General features: G+C 45.3%; 1 long non-coding RNA gene across 1 annotated transcript in view; it reads right to left on the reverse strand.

The window, feature by feature from the left end:
- Positions 1-11,469: 11,469 nt before the first annotated feature.
- The window catches only part of LOC121038432 (uncharacterized), a 35,691-nt gene continuing 23,313 nt past the window's right edge, over positions 11,470-23,847 (reverse strand). Inside the window, exon 3 of the long non-coding RNA XR_005794344.1 lies at positions 11,470-11,798. This is a non-coding gene — a long non-coding RNA (uncharacterized LOC121038432). The remainder of the gene's footprint in view (positions 11,799-23,847) is intronic.

A 23,847-nucleotide genomic window follows, 5' to 3' on the forward strand; every position in this document is an offset into this window, starting at 1 on the left:
ATGGACATCTGGGCTCTTTCCATACTTTGGCTATTGTTGATAGTGCTGCTATAAACAAGGGGGTGCATGTGTCCCTTCAAAACAGCACACCTGTATCTCATGGATAAATGCCCAGTAGTGCAATTGCTGGGTCGTAGGGTAGTTCTATTTTTAGATTTTTGAGGTACTAGGAGGCACTTTGAATCTTAAGTCTTAAGTTTAAATTGCCCTCAAGGAAATTTCCTTCTATTATTTCTTTGGCCTTTTTGTCTTGTTCTTTTTTCTTCTTTTTATAGACCGAGGCAGAGAGAGGGGGGGAGCGGGGGGAGAGAGCCGAGGGAGAGAGAATCTTAAGCAGGCTCCCATGGAGCCCAGTGTAGGGCTTGATCCCACGACCCTGGGATCATGACCTGAGCTGAAATCAAGAATTGGAGGCCCAACTGACTGAGGCACCCACGTGCTCCTCTTTAGCCTGTCTAAATGAATATTTGTTCTTCTAGATATGTCTACACCTCTTAACTTTAGACCGTAATTTCTATCATCTTTTTGCTTTACGTACAAAAAAAAAAAAAGACCTTAATTTCCAAATCACTGTTTATTCTTTAGCCAAGTACTTTCAGTTACTCAGCCCTCCTAGTAATTCCTTTCTTTTTGCAATCATCTTTAAAATCTGAAGCCTTTCTTGTTTAATGATTGGCTCTTCTTCATGGAAATCTACCCCTAGCTCTGTGGATTTTATATCCACTCAATGTTTTCTAAATAATTCTAAGTTTTAGGTGAAATGGAAAAAAAAAGTTTGTTTCATTGTGAATCCATTATCCTGTATGTTTGTCTTGGTTCTTCTTTTTCAAAATGCTCGTTTTCCTCAAATATTTTGTAATTCTTTGTTTTAAATGAGCTACGTCTCGGCCTCCCTCTCCTGGCACTTTGTAATGCTGTAAATATCTGGCATAGGTTTCTACAACTTTCTATACGTCTGTTTCCATGACGGACTTCTCTCCTTCTCCTGGAAGGCCTAAAGGGGCACAGAGGATGAGGAATGCTGACAGAAGGGTTTCCCATGAAGGTATGTGGTTGTATGGAAGTTGAGCCAACAGATAAGCCGGCATCGCCTCCCATAGAACAATCCTGCTTGCTTTTCTCCACTGTGACCACCTGAAGGCCCAGAGTTAGTGCAGGTCCCAGCTCACACCAGGGCAAACCCCTCAGCCGGCTGCTGTGTAAAGAGGAGGAGGGGAGAAGGAATGACTTGGCTGGCTATTCCGAGAAAAACCATTTGTTCACTTACCTTTACGAGCATCCTCTTGGAGGATGAAAACATCCTTGCATATCTCTGGTTACCAGTATCTTTGGAGAAGAATGTCAACATGCCGGAGAGGAAGAGTGGCTTCCCCTCTTTGCATTAAGCTTAATGCGAGAGGCGTCAAGAGAAGCATTTAGGCAGCATGACACGTGTCCTCTGGATTTGAAGAAATGGGGACTGGTATCACCCTTTCTCCAGAAAATTCCAAACAAAGAAGCTGAGCCTGTCACACGTGTCCAGAAGCTGGCAAGGCAACTGTTGCATGGGGTTCCCACAGGCCAGAGATAGGGTCCCTTGGGGGAAGCCTCCCTGGCTTGCCTTGAGATCAACTCTACCAGGAGGACACCCTGTAACCTGACATAGGAAAGAGGGGGTCGGGGACACAGGAGGGAGCATCAGCAGCCAAGGCAAAGGTACTGCAGGTGAGAGATCCTCAGTGATCGGAGGAGATCCTGAATAACCCACAAAAGCAGGCTGCAAGAAAAATTCACATATGGAATCTGCTACATCTAAGAAGGCCAACACCAGACTACCTGTGCCAGACGGGTGAGACATTTTTTTCCTCTATCTCTCCTCCACTCTATTTCAATCCCAGAAGAGTCAGATGTAATCTCATGGATGGGGAAGGAGTAAAAGAACGGGTGGTAAAGAGGAGATTTAAAGGCCCCTGCCTCCCCTCCCCCACGACGTGCTTTCAAGCCAAAATAGTCTCTAAGGGAAAGGAAAGGTTTCAAATGGATGAAAGTTTAGAGTTTTTATATTACATTAAACTATACTGTTTATTGACTGAAAAAGATATAAAAACTGCAATTTCATCCAGGCGTGGGAAGCATGATTTTACGGAGCAGGTGTCCAAAGACGGTGGTGAGAAAGATATTAAGTGTCTCTTCTTTCTTTCTACCAAGGCCAGCTCATTGAGGAAATCACGCACACAGGTAACAGCGGCTCATAGGAAAATGCGCAACAGTTCTACATAGTTACTTCGGGTCCAGAGGCGGGGATTTCTCTTCAGGCTCCTCTCATTGGAGATACGTAAGTACACTACCGTCTGCTCAAGGAGGCTTTTGAGAGCCCAGGACTGTTGTAAGACAGTCGTCTACAGGGAACTGTGAGAGGAAGGGTCCGAATTCAAGGACTGGCTCCGTATTGGGTTCTGACAGGCTACTCCCAGTTCCTGATCAAGGTGTCCAAGGACCCTGATCCCTCCTCTTCCCCAGCTCCACTCCTATCCTTCTTCTCTCGTCCATCCTTAGCCTGTCAGGTCTCTGGGAGAGGACACCCCAGCCCTGCAAGCATGCATCTGTATCTTTCTGTCTTGAACTTAAACCGAGATTTACATCTTTGGATCTGTTTCAGCGTGGACCAGGAGAAAGGGAGAAACAGAAATAGTCCTTGAGGTACTGTTAGAGAACAAGAGGAGATAAAGCTCTGTCACATGTATGTGTGTAGATACCCGGAAAAAATTGAGAAGTGTAACAACAGCTATGGCTGAATGGTAACATTCCGAGTGACTTCTTTTTCACTCTCAATCTTTTTGTTTCTTTCAACATTTTATTTTTTTAATTGTTCTAAAATTACCATAAATGTGTACCTGTATAGAAATAGACATTGAAACCTCTGGGTGTGTAAGCAAGCAACATCCAGATATGTAAGTCAAGGCAGGCGTCCTGGGAGAATGTCCTCATCACCGTAAGGATAGGATGGGAAGCAGAACGCTAAAGCCTGCAGCCTGCAAAACGGAGATGTGTATCTGCAGGCCCTTTTCTGTCAGCATTTAAATAGAGTCAAGTGTCTCTCATCTTGGAAAAAGCCCTCCCTGGATACCATATTCTCGAACACACAGGTCTGTCACCACCCAAGTGAAACTTCTTCAAAGTGTCTCTGCTCACTGCCCTCGCTTCATTTCCCATCAACCCCTTTATCACCTCACCAGAACACCAGCCTCCAATTTTCCTTTCTTGGCTAAACTTCAGGGGTCTGAAGAGAGTCTTTCTTACACGGACTACTGCAGCCACAGATGAAGAGGTGCCTAGGGAGGCCAGATGGTCTACTAAATACCAACTAGGACATTGCCCTCACCAGACACACAGAGAATTCTGGAGGATTAAGGCACCCTTTCAATCAAGACTATGAACTATTCTCTTGTTTGAATGACATGTGATCGGAATTGTTATCTTTGCTTTTTGGAAAATCCATAGGAGAAAAAGTCAAACCACAGGATCCAAATAGGAGAGAACAAATCAAATATTAAGACTTTGAATGAATCCTTTAATAGTTGGGCATGAGCTAGAAGGAAATGCATTAAAATATGAACATCTCGGGGCACCTGGGTGGCTCAGTCGGTTGAGCGTCCATCCGACTTCGGCTCAGGTCATGATCTCACAGTTCGTGAGTTCCAGCCTCATGTCGGGCTCTGTGCTGACAGCTCAGAGCCTGGAGCTTGCTTCAGGTTCTGTGTCTCCCTCTCTCTCTGCCCCTTCCCCGCTCATGCTCTGCCTCTCTTTGTCTCTAAAAAATGAATAAATGTTAAAAAAAAATTTTTAAATATGAACATCTCTGGGGGCACCTGGATTGCTCAGTTGGTTGCATGTCTGACCTCAACTCAGATCATGATCTCATGGTTCAAGAGTTCAAGTCCCGCATTGGGCTCTGTGCTGACAGCCTACAGCCTGTTTGCGATTCTCTCTTTCTCTCTTTCTCTGCCCATCCCCCACTAGCACTCTATATCTCAAAAATAAATAAACATTTTTTTTTTTTAAATCTGAACAGGGGCGCCTGGGTGGCTCAGTCGGTTAAGTGTCCGACTTCAGCCAGGTCACGATCTCGTGGTCCGTGAGTTCGAGCCCCGCATCGGGCTCTGGGCTGATGGCTCAGAGCCTGGAGCCTGTTTCCGATTCTGTGTCTCCCTCTCTCTCTGCCCCTCCCCTGTTCATGCTCTGTCTCTCTCTGTCTCAAAAATAAATAAAACATCAAAAAAAACTTTAAAAAAAAATAAAAAAATTTAAAAAAATTTAAAAAAATAAAAATCTGAACATCTCTTAAAGCAAATAAGCCCAAACTGCCCCATGTCCAAATTAGGAACAAGAGAGACTGAATTAAAAGATAGAGAGAGGAAGTACAGTGTAGGGATTAGAGCATGACCTCTGGAGACAACGTGACCTGGATGCAAATGCCATTTATGCTGCTTATTAACCTGGAAAAATTGCATAACACCTCTTCCTTTAATTTCCTAATTTGTAAAAACACATAGATGTCAACAGGATTAGGACCCTTCCCACCCTGCTCTCCTTCCTAGCACAGTATCTGGTACACACTCAGGCTATTTTATTTTTGCCATCATTATATCTCCCCAAATTTTCTCCTGGTTTCCATACTCGTATATGGAACTGCCTAAATAATATCTTGGGTAACACCCAGCCAGCTCAATACAACATTTTGGAAACCAAATTCCTTATTCCAACCCACCTTCCAGTGTGTGCTTCCTCCAGCATTCAATAAATATTCTTAACGATGAATGTGTTCTCTTCATCTTGTTCATCCATATTTTCAAATATTTTTTTTAATTTTTTTTAACGTTTATTTATTTTTGAGACAGAGAGAGACAGAGCATGAACAGGGGAGGGGCAGAGAGAGAGGGAGACAAAGAATCTGAAACAGGCTCCAGGCTCTGAGCGGTCAGCACAGAGCCCGACGCGGGGCTCGAACTCACGGACCGTGAGATCATGACCTGAGCCAAAGTCGGACACTTAATGGACCAAGCCACCCAGGCACCCCTCAAATATTTTAAATCAACATGTATAATGAAAAGTAGTGAATACTTTTATTTGTAAAAAAGAAAACTAGGCAGCAAAATTAAATTCATAAAAGAAATATCCAATAAGGCTTAAAGGACTTTTTCCCCGAGGTGTGTTACAGCAAAATCCAGATAAACGGATGTAGGAGTAAATGGAGAGATAAGGAAGAGCATAAAAGTCCTTTAAAGTTTATTGGGTAACCTGTTTCTTGGTAACAAAATGTGATTTTAGGAAGGGGCAAAGGAGGGAGCTGAAGAGAAGTCTGCAGAAGGAGGATCTGGAGAAAATTACCAAAAACAAAATCTCCCGCCGACCAAGAAAACCTACTTCCGCAAAAGTGGGAGACAACAAAACAGTTTTTATGATTGAATAAGCGTTCGACCAGAATGTGATGCTCCTCACAGGAAAATTGACTAAAGTGATTGGGAAGACAGAAAAAATCTCACCCTCTTCTATCACCAAGTACATGCAGCGGACTGCTTACGTGTTCTCCAGATAACGACAACTAGTCCCCAGGGGAGAGGGCTTGACCACACCATTTGTTACACACAGTTCAAACTCACCCAGTAATTGGGGTGGCCGTGGGCATGAGCTAATTGCCTTTATCCAAAGGAAAAATATACTTCTCCGATCTTTATGACGGGAGGTGGTTTTAGTGCTTGGAGCCAGGCACCTTAGTTAGACTCCTACCCTCCATGGGGACTCGGAGAGGGAGGTCCTGTGGGCCCTGAGGATGACATTTCAGAGAGATGGCTCCCTGGGTCCTGAAAACAATATTCCTGGGTTGTAAAACCTGCAAGGAGCTCTTTTAAAGATTTATATCCCAAAGGGGCAGAAAAAGAATTTACAATTTTGAGTTTTCTAAAGTAAAGGCTCTAAGGAAAGGGAGGAGGAGTGAGGCCTACAGAAGAGAAAGTTTACCCGGAAGAGAATGAGAAGGGGGAAACCAGGATGAGTTAGCAAATTGACTCCTTGAGCTCTTGCTGTGGATCATGGGTTCTAAGCGGCACTTTAGCCCAGGTTGTTTTGTGCCTCACCAGTCTGTGTCTCCCAGGAACATGAGGAGGACCTGTGAATCGTGTGGTGCACAGATTCAGGTGCAAGTTGCACAGGCAAGTAAGGTGCACATGGCCACAGTGTCTAGAGATACTTGTCCTTTTGTTCTTGGAGCCATTTTATGCTACAATGTTTGTGACAGCATGTTGACTTTGAAATTCTAAATCACTTTAGAAATATCAGTTATTATTTTTTATTATTTTTGCTTATTTTATTTTATTTTTTAAATGTTTTATTTATTTTTGAGACAGAGATAGAGAGACAGAGAATGAGCAGGGGAGGGGCAGAGAGAGAAGGAGACATAGAATCCAAAGCAGGCTCCAGGCTCTGAACTGTCAGCACAAAGCCCAACGCGGGGCTCAAAATCATGGACCGTGAGATCTTGACCTGAGCTGAAGTCGGACACTTAACTGACTGAGCCACCCAGGCACCCCAGTTATTATTTTTCCTATGAATGTCCTGCCACATAGACAAAAATGTTCATGCCTTTCTAATGCACAAACTTCAACCTAAGTATTCACCTTCTCTTGGATTCATCAGCCTTCCCAACTGCAAAATGAGTGGGTGAAATACTGAAAAGGAGGCCAAATTCCAAATTACATATGTATTCTTGCCTGAAGTTAAAACTAAGAAGATTAGAACTTCTCAGGTTGCCAAGAGGAAGTAGGGCAGTGCCCCAAACCATAAACTCATAAGGAAATCCTAGAAGGCACACAATCCTAAGTTCCAAAGTCAGGCAGCCCATGTAGTCAAAGATGAAGAACCAGCACCAGTCTCAGGTGTGAGGTCATGATTCTTTCTGTTGACCTCATGCCCTGACCTCCATTCCCCAAACTCAGCACCAGGCCAGAGTTTCTGGGTTAAAGGGCTTTTCTGATCACACCCACGTGAAATACCCTTAGTCTCTCTCACCAGACAAGCCCAGGAGGCTTATCACCTGAGAAGTGGTAATGGCTAGAGCATGATGGATTTCTGAATCAACTGGGATTATGAAAGAGAAGCCGTGTACTATAGCAGAAAGAGCCAGGACTAAGAATCAGCTAACCAGGACTGTAGTGCTAACTTCACAATTTATTAGCTGGGTGATGGGGGGCGGGGGGTATTCTAAGCAAAAGGAGCAGCCATACAAAGTTCTGGTGGGGGGAAAGAGCACAGACCTGTCAAAGGGGACATTCATGCTCAAAATGGAGATATCAAAGGGGTGCATGGGGACTGGAATAGGGAAAGGAGAACTTTCTAGAAAAGGACTAGACTTATTTTCAACTTTTTATCGTAAAATAAAATACAGATACAGAAAACCATCCAAAATAAATGCATACTTTACTGAATTATTTAAGGCAAACACGCATGTAGCCCACCAACCATCTCATAAAACATTGCCGACCACCATAGAAACCTATCCAAGTGCCCCATCCCTATCACAACTGCCTTCCTCCCACCACAAGTGACCACTATCTTAATGTTTATAATATTTTCCTTGTGTTTGTTTATGGCTTTATCACCCAAGTGTGCATCCCTGTCCACCATAGTTTAAAGTTATTTTTTTTAATCTTTGTAATGTTTTTAAGTGCTTTTTAATTTAAAGGTTTCCCCTCCATCTCTTTATTTTCCTTTCAATGTACTGATTGAAGATAACCTTTGACCTGTAGACAGACAGTTGACCTGTATAGTTTCTGACAGTCCAGATTTTTGATGATTCTGTATTGATGTTCAGCTCAACATGCTTCTCTCCTCTTGCATTTTCAGCAAACTGACAACTGAATCCAGACAACTCGATGTTTGATCCTTTTCATAAGACTATCTGGGCAGCATTGTGTCCTTTCACCAAGAAGCAGATAATATTGATGCTCTCTTTTTTGTGTGTGATGTTAACAGTCACTGATGTCCAATGTCTAAATCCATTAATGAACTGGGAGCTGCAAAGTGGTGATATTCTAACATTTTTTTTTCATGTATTAGTTGGAATGCATTTATTAAGAGACACTTCCTTCATCTACGATGTGGTTGCCCAATGGTACAGTCCATATAGGCAGAATAAGTACTCAATTATTTCCCTTTATTAACAAGTTGTAAAGGTAATGGACTGATTTCCTGTCATCCTCCAAACATGACGAGTAAGCCAGACACAGAAATACACATACCCCATGATCTCATTTGCATATGAAATCTAAAATAACCAAATTTACAGAAGCACAGAGTAAAATGGTGGTCGCCAGGCGATGTTGGCCAAAGTGTATAAAGTTTCTGTTATGCAAATCAAATAAGTTGCGGAGCTCTAATTGCAATATAGTGACTATAACTAACAATACTGTACTGTATACTTGAAATTTGTTGAGAGAAAAACATCTTAAATATTGTCACCACACAAAACATTGTAACTTCATAAGGTAATGATAACTAGCATGACTGTGGTGATCATTTCACAATGTACATGTTACCAAAACATCACATTGTGTACCTTAAATATATGCAATTTCTATTTGTCAATTACATCCCAATAAAGCTGGGAAATTTTTAAATAAATTAATGGATACCATTGATTACATTAACAGAATAAATTATTATTTATTAATAGAATAAATAAGGTAAATTATATAAATATCTTAATAGGTGCAGAAAAGCATCTGATTAAATTTCATATCCATTCATGGTAAAAACTTTTGCAAACTAGGAATATAAAAGTGCTTTCTCAATCTAGAGTATCTTTTTATTTATTTTTTTAAAGTATCTTTTTTAAAAGACCTACATTAAATATGATATTGATGGTGAATTAATGAAAGTTTCCCACCTGAGATCAAAAATAAAACAAGAATACCTGATTTCACCATGTCTGTTCATATTGCATTAGAGGTCCTCGCCATTGCCAAAAGGCAAGAAAAAAATGTAAGAATTGGAAAGGAAGAAATGAAACTGTCATCGTTCCCACACAACATGATTATATCATGATTGTAAATGTGGAAAACCCCAAAGAACTTGCAATCAGACTATTAGGTAATTTGAACTAAGTCATTGGACATAAGGCCAATTTAGAAAAATCAACTGTATTTCTACATATACAAGGAGGGAACAATTAGAAAATAAAATCTAAAAATAGCATTTACAATAGCATCAAAAAGTCAAAATTGCAGGAATAAGCCTAAAAAATTTTTCTACACAGCAGTTACAAAACATTATCAATATTATATTGCTAATTCAAAATTAGTAATAAATGAAGGGATAGATCATGTCCATGAATGGACAGACTCAATATTGTAAGCTGTCTATTACCTCCAAATTGATCTATGGATTCAATGTTATCCCAATAAATATACCAGCCAGTTTTGGTCCTGGGTGAAAAAAAAAAGATTCCTAATTCTTAAAAACACAGGATGATCAAACAGCCCCATAATTGCTCATTTACATTATTTTACATTATACAATAATAGTCTGAAAATAACAATATTAATACTACCACCTCCAATACTCAGAATATATTTTTAAATTGCCTGTGCTCTCCTCTGATTCTCATACCCAGTATCTCAATCTACTGAATACATAACCAGCTCGTGCTGTACTCGCCTTTTAAACTTTCATTTAGTTTTAGTTCTACATGTAACTGTTTTTTTTAATGCTTGCCACCATTCCTTCTGGTGAGATTTCTCTAGTCATTCTGATTGTCCAAAGCTCACACTCTTTTTTTTTTTTTAATTTTTTTTTTTGAACGTTTTATTTATTTTTGAGACAGAGAGAGACAAAGCATGAACGGGGGAGGGGCAGAGAGAGAGGGAGACACAGAATCGGAAGCAGGCACCAGGCTCTGAGCCATCAGTCCAGAGCCGGACGCGGGGCTCGAACTCACGGACCGCGAGATGGTGACCTGAGCTGAAGTCGGACGTTTAACCGACTGAGCCACCCAGGCGCCCCTAAAGCTCACACTCTTAACAGATTCCTCAGGACATGCACATTCCCTTCCAGGGAATATCTTTTGGGTATTTAGGAGTTTGTCTGCTCTTGAGTTTGCAGGGTTTCCCGTTGTTTGTCTCTGCCTTCTGCCTTCTAAACGGGACTAACACACTCTTGTGTCAGTGAGTGATTGCCTCTCATCCCCTTGTATTTGGGGTTTGTGGTATTTGTCAGCAAGTTTTGTTGTAAATATCGTACATGAGTTTTGGGTTTTGCCATCCAGTTACTCTGTCTTTTAAGTGGAGACTCAGAAAAAAAATTAAATCTATGCCACAGCTGCCCCATTTTCTTAGAATTCCCACCCCCCCCAAAAAAAAGCACTAGCTTTTCAAAAGCCATGGGGCGCCTGGGTGGCACAGTCGGTTAAGCGTCCGACTTCAGCCAGGTCACGATCTCGCGGTCCGTGAGTTCGAGCCCCGCGTCGGGCTCTGGGCTGATGGCTCGGAGCCTGGAGCCTGTTTCCGATTCTGTGTCTCCCTCTCTCTCTCTGCCCCTCCCCCGTTCATGCTCTGTCTCTCTCTGTCCCAAAAATAAATAAAACACGTTGAAAAAAAAAATTCAAAAGCCTTAATGCCGTGGTAAGGAGTTTAGAATTCATCTTGCAGGTAATGGGCTGACAAAGATTTTTGAAAGTAAAAGCTGACATGACAGTATGCTTTTTCGAAAGCTCATCCTGGCAAAACCATAGACAGAAAGCTTGGAGGCAAGGATACCAACTAGAAGGTTATTGTCATAGTACAAACAAGAGTTGTAGCATTCTGGACGTAGGCAGTGACAATGACAACAGATAGGAGGGCGCAAAAGTTAGAGAATCCATGTGTCAGTGCCCCTAACAACTGGCATGCAGGTTTCCTGGACGCATTCCTTACTTTTTATTTTATTCCTTACCCTTTTATTTCCAACAGCCTGGCTTCTTCTTCCAAGGGAGCAGTCTGAAGAGCTCAGACCATAAGCCCACTCTCCTTCGTATCAGGCCTCACCCCAACACTGAGCCCCAGAACTACCTGGGGAGGAGAGTGATATGCTGGCCCAGGTCCCCTTGTCTTCCAGAACCTCAGAGGATGTAGGAGGGCATTCCCACCTTCCTTTGGGTGCATGGTCCCAGTCTCAGGCTTGCCAACCCTCTGAATGTTAGTCTTCTTCTCAGGAATATCCTTGGAGTTGGAAGGAGCTCCCTGGGATTTGGTCAAATAAAGAACAGAACCTGCACACAATCAGAGCAGCAATTCAAGACTGCTGCTCAGGACTCAACACCCAGCTTCCATGGTCTCTGGCCACTTGGAAACAGCAAGCCTTAGAGGGAGACCTCGGTTCATGGACAAAGGAAGAGAAGCACAGGTGACCAGCTGGGGTCAGGGCATCTCCCCTTTGCCCACAGAAGGTAGGAAATGAGAAGAGATTTCTGTGTCTCTCTATTATTCATTGATTTGACAAACACACAGCAAGTACCTTCCATGCAAGTGCACTGTGGGATTACAAAAACAAAACAGGCAGGGGCTGGACCGGGTGGATGAGGGAGAGTCTGATGTAGGGAGGGGTGGCCTCAGATGACTTCTGGAGGGAAAGGAGGGCCAAAGGGACCATCAGCCTGCTCCCACAGCACCCTCTGCTGTCCCAGATTTGCTGTGGCTGTCAGGGCAGCTTCTGATCTTGCTGGGACTGACTCCTTCAACACACTCAATCCTCATTCACCCAGAGGGCAGCCTCCACATCTTCAAAATGGGCTGCGGGAACAGGGAGAAGCAGAAAACACATAAAGTTGATAGAAAACCATTCTTAACCCAGTGTTTCTCTTAGGCAAAAGTGTCCTGGGGCTGGGGGAAGAGGGGTAGGGGCAAGGGTTATGAACACTGTCCAGAGCATGGACTCAGAATCCTCCCTGGAAAGGGAACTTTCCACCGAGGCAGCACTCCAGCCCCATTGCAGGCCATCTAGCATTGGCCAGAGAGCACTGGGAGACCTGAAGAGGGACCAGCCCACACAATGGGATGTCTGGAACTGGCAGGGGCCTGGGAGGGATCTAATGATGCCCTCTTGTTTTATACAGGAGGAGGCAGAAGCCAAGGGAGGGGTGGTAGCTTTCCGGGGAGACCCAGGGTGCCACTGGCAAAGTTGTGAGAAGAATCCAGGTTCTCCCAGACACTCAGCAGAAGGGATCCCATGGAATGACCTTTACAGACCAAAAGTGAGCTATACATGATGCAGGATTCTGCCTATGGACATGATACAATGGAGGGAGGGGGGGCAGAAACTTATCACCCATCAACATCAGCTATGGCAGAAGTGAAAACCACTCTAAGACAAAGGGACAGGATGTGGGACCAAGTGACTCTGCTTAATAGATACGGACACAAGGTTGAGACCCCAGGGAAGCCCCACGTAGACCCAGAATATGCCCACAGTTCTGACAGAAACCATCCTACCTTGTGGGTCCCTTGCTACCACTCCTGATTCTTATCCACATGCTCTCCTAGAACAGGGCTAGTTTTCTTGACATTCCCCACACTCTTGACCCTCTTTGAAAACTCAGCCTTTAAATTATCCCTGGATATGAAAACTGCCCCTTTTCCTTAACTTTAAATTCCAACATGCTAAGAGTTTTATGCTAGAAGAGAGAAGGGAGGTAGCCAGGCCAGAATCCGTTCTCATGAATCGTTCCAGAGAGTGTCACTGCCGTCTCACCACATTCTGGCCCATGAAATCCTCCCTACCTCATGCATGAAAAAAATACCCTCTGTTTAATTCATTTAGCCCAGCAGAAGTAGTCTGGAATGTTCAGCATGATTTTATTTAAACGAAAATAAATGGGGAATTAAGGAACAAAAAAACCCAGGATTCCAACAGCCCAGCGAATAGAATCCTGACTCCACCAGGGAATGCTCACTGTCCGGGCCCACAGGCTGTGCGGTCTCCTCCTTCCTCCCCAGACTGCTGAGGGATCCAGAAACAACTGGCCGAAACTGCAGGCGCCCCGCCTGAGCTCTCAGCTTCCCTTGTCTCTGGCCTGTGTTCATTCGCATGAACTCTCTCCCACTCCACCATCCAGAAACATCCATGATACAGCCAAGCGCTGCCTCACTTAAACTCATGATGTGGGATCAGCCAGCCAGTTCTGCTTTCTGTGTGGCAATCAACCAGGAAGCTGGTGGCGGGAAGAGGCAGGATGAAGGACAGGCAGAGAGCTGACATTCAGACTTGGTGTGTTACAACCAGCAGGGCCCTAAGGGTCAACCATTGCCCAACATTCGGGTGGGACTCTACTCCTTCTCCCGAGGGCCTCCTCATACATGCAAACCAAATTACATCATTCTTATTACAGAATAATTTAGAACAAAAATAAGTGGCTATAAACCTCATGCCTCCAACATAATGGCATAATTTATCCAGACTGTACATTTTTTTGTGCATAAGAGAATATTTTAGTGAGCCTGGAAATGCCAAAAGAAAGGAAGGCAAAAGAAAACTAGGAAACTCAGAGGCCAATTTGAACATTTAAAACAAAGTATTTGGGGGGCACCTGGGGTGGCTCAATCAGTTAAGCATCCACCTTCAGCTCAGGTCATGATCTCATGGTTCGTAAGTTCGAGCCCCACATCAGACTCCGTGCTGAGGGTGTGGAGCCTGCTTAGGGTTCTCTCTCTCTCTCCCTCTCTCTCTCTCTGCCCCTCCCCAACTTGTGCTCTCTCTATCTCAAAATAAATTTTTAAAAAACTAAAATAAATAAATACATAAATAAATAAATAAAAGTATTTTTATTTGTGGTGATTACAAGGAATTCCTTTGGAAGAACAGGGCTCTCTGAATAAAACTCACAAGAGGTAAAGGAAAACAACAAAGTAACAGTTGATCTGTTCCTCATTTCATTGGTAGAAAAACAACAGTTCACATGATTATCATATCTGCAAGGGTCAGTCTGTCATCTGCAGCCATTGGTATTATAAAGTCAGAGTTAAGTTTCTTTCCACGAGAGAGTTAACTCGCAAGATAAAGGCTCAGAAAAGAGGAAGAGTGCTTGATAAAATTGTGGTTTATTGTGATGCATCATAGGATACAAATTTTTCTCTCCAGCTGAGGTTTGTGTTGCACACAGCTGGCAAAAATGGGGGCATGCCTGGTGTCTGCCTTCTCAGTGGAGAAAGGTGGAGTTCTCTTGGTGGTAGGAGACAAAGAGAACTCAACTATTTAAACTAATGGGTAACCAGCACAGTGCACATGGCTGAGTGAGGAGATGAAAAATAAAGTCAGGCAAATGGATAAAGGTGTCAGGGGAACTATGATGGCCTGGAGAGAGTGAAGGTCTAAGGAGCGAGAGACAGTGTGAAGTTCCCTGTGGCAGTCAGAGCCAATGAAATCTGGGACATGGATGATGAATATTCACCATTAAAGTGCTTTTGTGCTGGAATTTAACCCCAAGTTTTCAACAAAGACAAAAAATTTACGTTGGTGTTGCTCAGAGAAATTCAGAGAAGGGGGCACTGTCCCATATTTGGGGATATTCAGGGCACAGAGAACAGTTCCAGGAATCAAGACACAAATGATATTGACAGGTGAGCAGGAAGAAAGTCATAGGGAAAAGGCTTAAAAGAGCAGAAGCTCTTGGGAATCCACACAGATATTAACAAGGAAATTGGATTTCTCCCAGTGGGAAGGGGGATCGAGTCTGTGTATTATGTCTTAAAAACAAGTATTAGAGAAAGCAGGTAACACTAAAGCTGTCCCTAACCCTCCTTGCCCACCCCTACATTGAGAAAGCTGGACAGCAGAAATCACACAATTAGAATATAAGGCAAGGGAAAGAATTTCTCTCACCCTCTCCTCTAGACCATCAGCCCTGCCCATTTGCCTCCCTTCTCTCTGCCATTCTGATGCTATGGATGGAATGACTTCTTGAGACCCCCACCATCTAAGTGTCTAAGTCTCTGAGAAGGTTAAAGGTTCCCACTTGCCCGGTGGGTGGGCCTCTTCTTTGTCATTAACTCAGAACAGGAAGTGGGGAAGAGGTTGGAATTCTCCCCAGGAGAGAGCCAGAGGACCAGACAGAGCCAACACTTGTGGCCAACTGAGGGCATCTCAGGACTGTGGTCTCTGGAGTTCTTAGAATCTCAACAGAGAACAAGACTAGTTGCCTCCTGCAAACCTCACTGGCAGCTTCTTTCCTCAACCTCCAGCCCCACAATGCCTCAGGCTCACACATGAATTAACAAGAACATAAAAATCCTATTTGTCCAAGTCACCTCCATGAGGAAATTGGCTCTCCACACAGCTGGCTCCACCCTCAGCACCTCTGGGGATTAGGAAGTGGGTCGCAAGCACTGTAAGTTGAGAAGGACATAGACCTATTTCAGGTCCTGTATACTTTAGAACTGCCTCCAATTATCCAAAGACACAGACCAACAGGAGACACAATGACCTCTTCTCCCTGTTTCAAACTCCATTGTCTCACCTCAGCTTTCTACCAAATGCCCCTCCTCACCTCTGTTATTCCCCCTGATATAACGGGTCTCACCTCACTTGCACTCATTCATATTCCCCAATTCTGCATCATCCAAGCCCTACACTAACAAGTCCCCAGCCCTGAAGGCCCATATTCCCACTCCTCTCCTCGGGGTCTCTGTGTCCACGAAGTCTCCCCAAATTAGTCCCTCCCCCACAACTTCCCGTGGTCTGATAGTCCTCAACTCTCCATCCCCCCAGAAGAAAGGGATTGAGAATGTACTAAGTCTTCCAAAGACCTGGCAAAGGCCAGTTCCTAACTGGATGGTAATAAAGAGAGGAGAACATATTTGTCTCAAATAAACCAGGACTTCACATTCTTCAAACTTATCGCTTTGGAAAGCTATACTCATCCCAATGGACTTCCATTGCTCCAAAATTTTCTCCCCTTCTGAAAAGACTTTCAGAGGCAGTCTGGGAGCCAGACAAAAAGGGAACCTGGTGATGAAGCAACCAAACCGAGTTTCAACCCAAATCTCTCTCCACCTTCTTCCTCACCATTGGTTTCAAATGGTTGGTAGTTGATCATTGCTAAATATTACCTCACCTTCAGAAGCACATGATAGGTCCCTTTGGGAGTCCCAAAGCCTTGGACATTGATTTTGAGAACATTTTGTAGGCAAGCATATGTAACATTCAGCCAGTTTATCTCCTGGTCATACTCAATGCACTTGACCAAGATGACTGGTCAGCTTCTACCAGCTCAGGGAAAAAACTTGTTACTGCAGTGGCCTCAGGTGCTTGCCAGAAAGACCAGTGAAGTCACTCAGAGTGGTCAGTTGACCAGGTAAAGCACCTTCTGTCCATGACTTAGATGCAGGGAACATCATCCCCATCCTCCTCGCCCTCTATATTCCAGGTTCCCTAGCCTACTGTTGAGGATAGGGCCCCATACCCAGCTAGAGAAGAATGAGAAAGAACACACAGGACAGACAGGAGGAGGGTCAGATCAGCACCCCAACGATCACCAGGATGTTTAACCAGGCATTCAAGAACAATCACCTGCTCAAATAACCCAGAGGACAGGGGTGTACTTTTCTTTAACCACATCGAGGGAAGGAGGAATTAAAGTCTTCAGGGCATCATCCCTGTCCCTGCTCCCTCCCCACACCTCCTCCCTCTCCATTTTGGGTAACAGCCCCAGCTTGGTCACAGATCATTACAGAGCTGTTTTAAATTCATGAAAACATCTTGTTTTGAATTAATGAGAAAAAAAAACTCTTTACCATTCAGACCTCTGACCCCTCACCACCATTCCTGGGAATACTTGCCCCTTTAATTCCTGAGGCCCAGAAACTTGGAGAGTCAAGGAGGCAGGGGTGTGGTGCAGAGGCTGCCATAGGCAGCGCTGATTCCAGCACCCCGAGGGCTGATTTCCTCCTGGAAAAGACTTGTGCAAATAGCCAACAACGGTTCCTGTTGGCTGTGTAATGAACTGTCAAGATGACTTTTGAAATGAGAAGAAAGTATCCTCCTCTGCCTACACATACCTTCCACTCAAATACACACTACACACCCACACACAGGTACACACACACATACACACATACCACACACAAACACGCCAGACAGCATACCACACGCACACCACAGGCACTCACATACACCACACGTAGAACTACACATACTCAACCACAAACACAAATAACACACACCACACATAAACACGCATATATATACATCACATACATATACACCATTCACCAGACACGACATACCACACACATATCATTTACACACACATACACCACACGTATACCCACACCACACACCACACGCATACAACTACATACACCCACACCACATACCCTCACACACACCCCTGTGCTCTGCTACAACTGGAATCTCACCCCACGCGAGGCCCTCCCATCTCGGACTCTCTCCTGAGCTAGGTTTCAGATCTCCAGGAATGTAGCACCTCCTATCCCTCACTCTCTTGTCCATAATACCTCTGGGTATTTCCTCTAACATTTCTACTCTTCCCTCAGCAGGTTTAGACCTTCATTTTTTTCCTCCTTAGACCTTCATTTTTCTTTTTCTTCTTCCTGACACTCCTCACTATAGGCCATATTAACATCACATTCGTTAGTCTAATTTTATTACCAGGCCTGGACTGTGAGCTCCACAAGGGTAGAAACCCTGTCACACTGACCTCTCTGATGCCAGTGTCCGGTATCTGCAGAAGAACTGGAGCCCCTGCCTACCTTCCTCTGAGGTCTCCCCGCTCCTCCCCGCCATGCCTTCCACTTTGATATGAGACTTGACTCCCTGACTCCCAACTTTATTCCCACCCTGGACTACAGGAACTACCTGACCTTTCCTTCTGAAGACTCTTCTGGAAGCCATCAGTTAAACACAGTAGCACCATTCTCTGTCAAGCCGAATGTTCCCCATATCATAGCCTGTCCCCAGGGCCCTTCCTCAGGGGGTCCCACCACGGACCACTTAGGAATTCCAAACCCAGTGCCGGCCCTCTTTGCCATGGAACCCCATAGAGACCCTCCACACTTCTGAGAACATGCAAGCTTTCTTCCCAGACTCAAGGAAGCTTCTATGGCCTGAATCACCAGATTTCCACACTACAGGCACAAGCCCACTTTGCAAGACAGAGGGAGCTATCAGCCTAGGTTCCCTTAATAAACCCCACAGATACCACAGCAAAGCATACCTCAAGGGACTGGGTATATAAGTGAAATTCCCAGTTTCCAAAAGATTAATCTAAACATAGTCCACTAGCTCCACATGCCTTCAGCCCAAATTCTGAAGGCATGTGGCTTCACACATTTAGTCTCACTTCATCAAAAAAAAAAAAAAAAAAAAAAAAAAAAAAAAAATACTGCCTTCTTACTGCGTTAAGGCATCTTGATTCGGGCTGTGAATACAAAGACAAGTTAAACATGGTCCCGGCACCACACAGCTTGAAGTCTGGTGTGGGAGACCTAGCTCTGTGCAGATAACCTGGGGACAGGCTGATTGATGCAAAGAGAGAAGGAAGCACCAGGAACCAATAGGAGCACACAGCCCAGAGCTCTGACCTAACTGGGTAGGGAGAGGAAGGAAGACAAGAATGCCAAGGAAACTTCTGGGAAGAGGGTATTCCTGGTCTGAATCTTGGAGGATGAATAGAAAGAAGCCAAGCCATCTAGATGTAGGAGGGCATTAAAGAGAGTAGGCAGAGGAAAACACATAAAGAGGCAGAAGCTAGAAAAAATAAAATTTATGCAAGAGATTGAAAGAAATGTGACATGACTGAAGCAGAGTCCAGATGAGGGAGTGAGGAGGGGTCGGCACTAAAGAGAGAAACAGGAGACCCTCATGAAAGGACACACGAACTCACCCAGGCTCGCCTATTAGAAATCACTAGACAGCCAGTAGACCGGAAGCTGAGACTATCAGAGGGAAAGCCAGTGATGGGACTGTGTCTTTAGTGGAGATGAGAAATGGTGGAGCCCTGGAAATGACAAAAAGGCAGCATGTAAAGAGGGTGACGTGATGGGTGTCAATGACCTTGTAACATAGGTGGTCTGGGAGAAGGAAAAATGTGAAATTCCTCTCAGATGTCTATTTAGATTGCTGGGTGAATGTCGTGCTGTCTGAACAGAAAACAGTGGGAGAGGATGAGCAGGGGATGGGGGGAAGCTGGACGAGACCAGTTTGCAGCTTGTAGGGTTTGATAGGTTTCCGGTAGGTCCTGTAACTGCTCATTTGTTGGTGGGTATTAACATCCGGGTGATGGATCAGAGCTGGAATGTGGATGTGGAAGTAATAATTGTGACTCTAGGGAAAGGGGGAAAGGGCTAAGAATAGAATACTGGAGGGCAGTGAAGGGGCAAGGAAAGGTGAGTCAAGGAGTGAAGGGTCGCCAAAAAAGAGAGGAAAGGAGAGGGAGAGAGAGAGAGAGAGAGAGAGCATCCCAGCATATCACAAGGTAAAGGGTCAGCTGTGTCACAAGCCCACAGGCTGGGAAGTGGAGATCGTATCTGAGCACCTTGATAAGGATTGTTTCTGTCCCGGGTATGGTAGTGAGAAATTATGGGGCGATGGGAACATAAAGTAAAACAAGAATGTTGAGGTAGTTTTTTTCAAAAGCTTGCTTGTAAACGGGTTGGAAAGAAGTCAGAAAGGGATAACATAAACACTTTGTTTATTTTTTCATATTAAAACTTTTTTAACGTTTATTTATTTTTGGAGACACAGAGAGACAGAGCGCCAGCAGGGGAGGGCTGTGAGAGAGGAAGACACAGAATCCAAAGAAGTTCTAGGCTCTGAGCTGTCAGCACAGAGCCTGACACGGGGCCCAAACTCACAAACCATGAGATCACGACCTGAGCCAAAGTCAGACGCTTAACTGACTGAGCCACTCAGGCTCCCCTATTTGTTTCTTTTTAAGATGTCTGTCTGTATATTGAAAAGAAAAAGCCAAGAGAGGATCACAGTGAACTAAGCAGGAGAGAACGGGGTGCTGTACAAAATGGGTTCCTGAGGTGAGGTGGGCACATCCAGAGCTCGGGGAGAAGCCTCTCTCCTTCTACACATCTGAACTTTTCCCGCTGAACTTCACAAGTGTCCTGGATGGTTCTGCACACTGCTGAGACAGAGTCCGAGACTATGTGGCATGCCAAAGTCAGTCAGTTACTAAATAGAGAACCCCACCTCTAACCCTGTGGACTAGGAGGGGCATGCCTTCTCTTCCAGGGCGTGATGACTCCTACTACCACTTATGCCAATTGTCATTGTATGCCAGGTGAGGCCCTTGCCCACTGTGTGTCCCTCAAGACAACACCACAACCCACTCACCTTTGCCTGTCTGGACCCAGCAGTGCCCAGCAGCACTGGTTTGATCGAAACCCTAGTTTTCATGTTATCCTCAGCTCCCCAGCTTGGGCCTGAGAACAGATGGAGGAGGGAGATGGCCAATCTTGACATAGATATTCCTCAATAATGGATAATTATGATTAATTATACCACAGGATAATGACTATGATTTCCAATCATTGAATGAAAAACAACTGAAGTGGGGCAAGTGATTGCCTCTCCCGAGGCCACACAGCTAATAAATTCACAAACCCATATCTCCAGGGCTGGCTCTGTCATCCCAACCAAACACAAGTCCACAGGAAGGGATTGCGAGGTGAAGAGGGCACTTTTGGATTCTCCACTAATCTGGATTATCCATAACTACTGGCCATCCTCCCCAGCTGAAGGACAAGCCCAGAAGAGACTACATCCTCCTACTAATTTACCCAGAGACCTTTCTGGAGTTGAGAATGATTAGCTGGAACTGAAGTCACTTTGGTGACATCTACAGAGACTGAGAAACTCTGGTTACCGTATGGAGAGCCTCAGAGAAGATCCCAGCATCTCTAGGCCTTAGTGAGGAGGGGCCTCAATACGTCCTGAAGGCAGCCTCCTGGGATGGACTTGGCCCAACCCCAGGGAAGCTCCAGCCACTCCATCATCTCCTGAGGAGGCTGAGTCTGACCTCCTGGGTCACATGGCCACTTCCCTGTGACAGAGACATTTCTGGGCACAGCCCTCCTGCCAAAGTCCCCTCCTCAGAAAGCTCTCACGGCCTCTCTTAGGACCCAGATATCACCAGAGATGGTAGCCCAGGTGATAGGTAGGATGGTGAGGGGAGAAGCAGGCAGAAGATGTTTGGATGCCAGTCAGGCTTGTGCTGGCCCCAAGGCTGAGGTCCAGGACTGACCTACAGTGAAGGCGGCCACTGGCCAGTCCCAGCCAGCCCTTGTTGACTTAACAGGCGGCTCTGAGGTGGGAGAAGAGAGGAAAAAGAGAGCACACCACTGGAAGACTGGTTCCCCTTGGTCCCTATCATCATTAAAAGAGGCCCAGAGAGACAGTACGCACACACTAGCTCCCAGGACCTCCAAGAATTCTGTGGTGTACCTGCTCTGGCACATGGAAGCATGAGGTTTACAGCTCTCCTCTTCCTGGCAGCTCTGGCTGGGGTCCTGGTCTATGCCCATGAGCATGGCCCTTCCCCTGCACCCATCCTTATAGCCCCCCTAAGGTGGGCCCTGCCTCCCCTCCTCCCTTCCCCTCCTCAGCAAGGCAGTTCTCCCAAGTGTGTCTCTCCATCTCTCCTGCGTGCCACTGGGTTCACCACACAAGGGCCTGTGCCCACTAATGAAAGGAAGCGACGCACCCTCCGGCACCTGCCTGGCTCTACAGCCCGGTCTCTGGTTTGCCCGTTCTTCTCTAGCTACTATGGAATTCTTTTTCTCCACCAATGAGCTTACCTTTGCCACCTGCCCAGGCTCTCATATAGCTGCTTGCCCATCCCCCACCCCATTCTTTTACCCGCCCACTGTCAACGCCTCCTATCCAATCTTCAAATGCTTGCCCCTTTACCTCTTCATGACTATGGATGGATTTCCTCAGAGCAGCCTCACTGAAGTCCCAGAACAGTTTAATTCCCTATTACCCATGTTATTACCTCCTGTATGCCTCCTTCCTACCACCATCATGAATGTAATTAAATCATTTTTCATGTAATTATGTTAATTCATCCAAATCCCCAACGGACTGTCAGCTTCCCCAAGCAAAGACTATCTATCTTCCTCAAAGCTATATCCTCAACTTCTAACACAATATCTAGTACCTAATACGTGCCTCATTTATGTTGTTGAAAGAATGATGGAATGGAGGGCTGATAATAATCAGAACCCATCCTGCCCCATCACTACAACCAGGTCATGCCCTTTCCATTTTAATTAAGAAACTCAGACATCCAACAAGGTATAGAAGAAAGTCAGAAAATGATTCCATTCTAACAGAGATGTTATAAGTTAGCCTAGGTCTTTGGGGAAGATAACAGAAAGACAGGTTTGGTTGAGATATTAAAAAGCATTTCTGGTAGACCCTGTGTGGCAGACATTTCTTTCCCATCTGTCCACACCCATGCTCCTGTGATTAGAGGTCTTGGAACTTCAGGGAGCCCCAGTTGGATCTGGCTTACCCACCTGACATGGCCACTCCTCCCTCCTTTGCCAGTGACACAAAAGCTGCCTCTGCCCCAGGATCGGTGAACTTATGAGTCCTTCCTCTCCTACCTGCCCCAGCCCTGGGTGAGAGGGTTAATGAGGAGGGGTGTGAGTAGATGAAAGAAGATAAGTAGAAGAGGCATTCAGGGCAAAAGGTCGGGGATACCCACCTCTAGGAGCCAGGGAGAGGAGAGACTTCCTGAAAAAGAAAATTATGTACCAGAACAAGATAGAGCCCAGGGGAGGAAAAGGTCATCCCTGCCAGAAGTGAAGGAGGGAAATGGAAAAGATAGGAAAGTTCGTCTTGACTAGCAGGAGGAAGACAACATGGTGGGGGGTTGTCAGAAGTCTTCATCATGTCCCATCCTCAGCAACACTGCCATTCAAAACCTTTCTTGTGGTTCCCTGTATCCCACCACATAACTCCCGTTTCCTGGCCTGATGCTCATGGTGCCCATGATCTGGATCCAGCCTACCTCTCAAATTTAATTTCCCCAGACTCTACCTCTTGCGTCTTCCATATCAGGCAAAGTGAATGACTTCCCTTTTCCTGGATAACTCTCCAACCCCTCACTTGTCCAGGCCTAGCATGCTTCCAATCCCAGCCGTTCTCCAAAGCCTGCCCCCCATCCCCACTAAGAGTTCCTCCAGGTCTCTGAAAGCCTATAATACAAGCTTCTTCTTTCCAGCTGAGCTCCATCCCTCCCACACCTGCACCCACACTCTAGTCTGTCACAGAGTATCTTGCTCTGTGTGGCATTTTCTGTGTGGCCCACTCGCATTCTCATGATGGAGAAGTTAGTCCCCTGAGCAAAACCTCTCCACACTAGGAGGCTGGTTTAGGGGATGAAAACCAGTGGTGAGGGGCGGTGGGGGGTGGTGGTGAGAAGGGGGCATTCTCTTTTAAGAGCCAACTGGTCTTTTCTGAATCATAATCCACTAGAGGAAAAGTCCATGAAAGAACAGGAGACAGCAGGAAAAGACCAGAGCTGAAAAGGCCTGTGAAAGAGTAAGGCCTGGAGGGGATAAACACCACCACTGGGGGTGAGGAGGGAGCTCTTGTTCCTTTTACCCTCTCCACCTCTTGCAGCAGCCCAGAAGGCATCAACAGCTGAAAAGACAAATGCAGAAGCCCTGGGGTTAACCAAAAGGACACCAAAGACATCAATGATGCTATAGATCCAGCCTTGGATGGGGGGGGGGGGAGGAGGAGCAGGGGCCTCACCCCCAGTGGTGGTGCTTATCCCCTCCAGGCCTTACTCTTTCACAGGCCTTT

This window comes from Herpailurus yagouaroundi, unplaced genomic scaffold (genome assembly GCF_014898765.1).
Source record: "Herpailurus yagouaroundi ecotype Mexico unplaced genomic scaffold, PumYag 166, whole genome shotgun sequence".
Taxonomy (NCBI): Eukaryota; Metazoa; Chordata; class Mammalia; order Carnivora; family Felidae; genus Herpailurus; species Herpailurus yagouaroundi.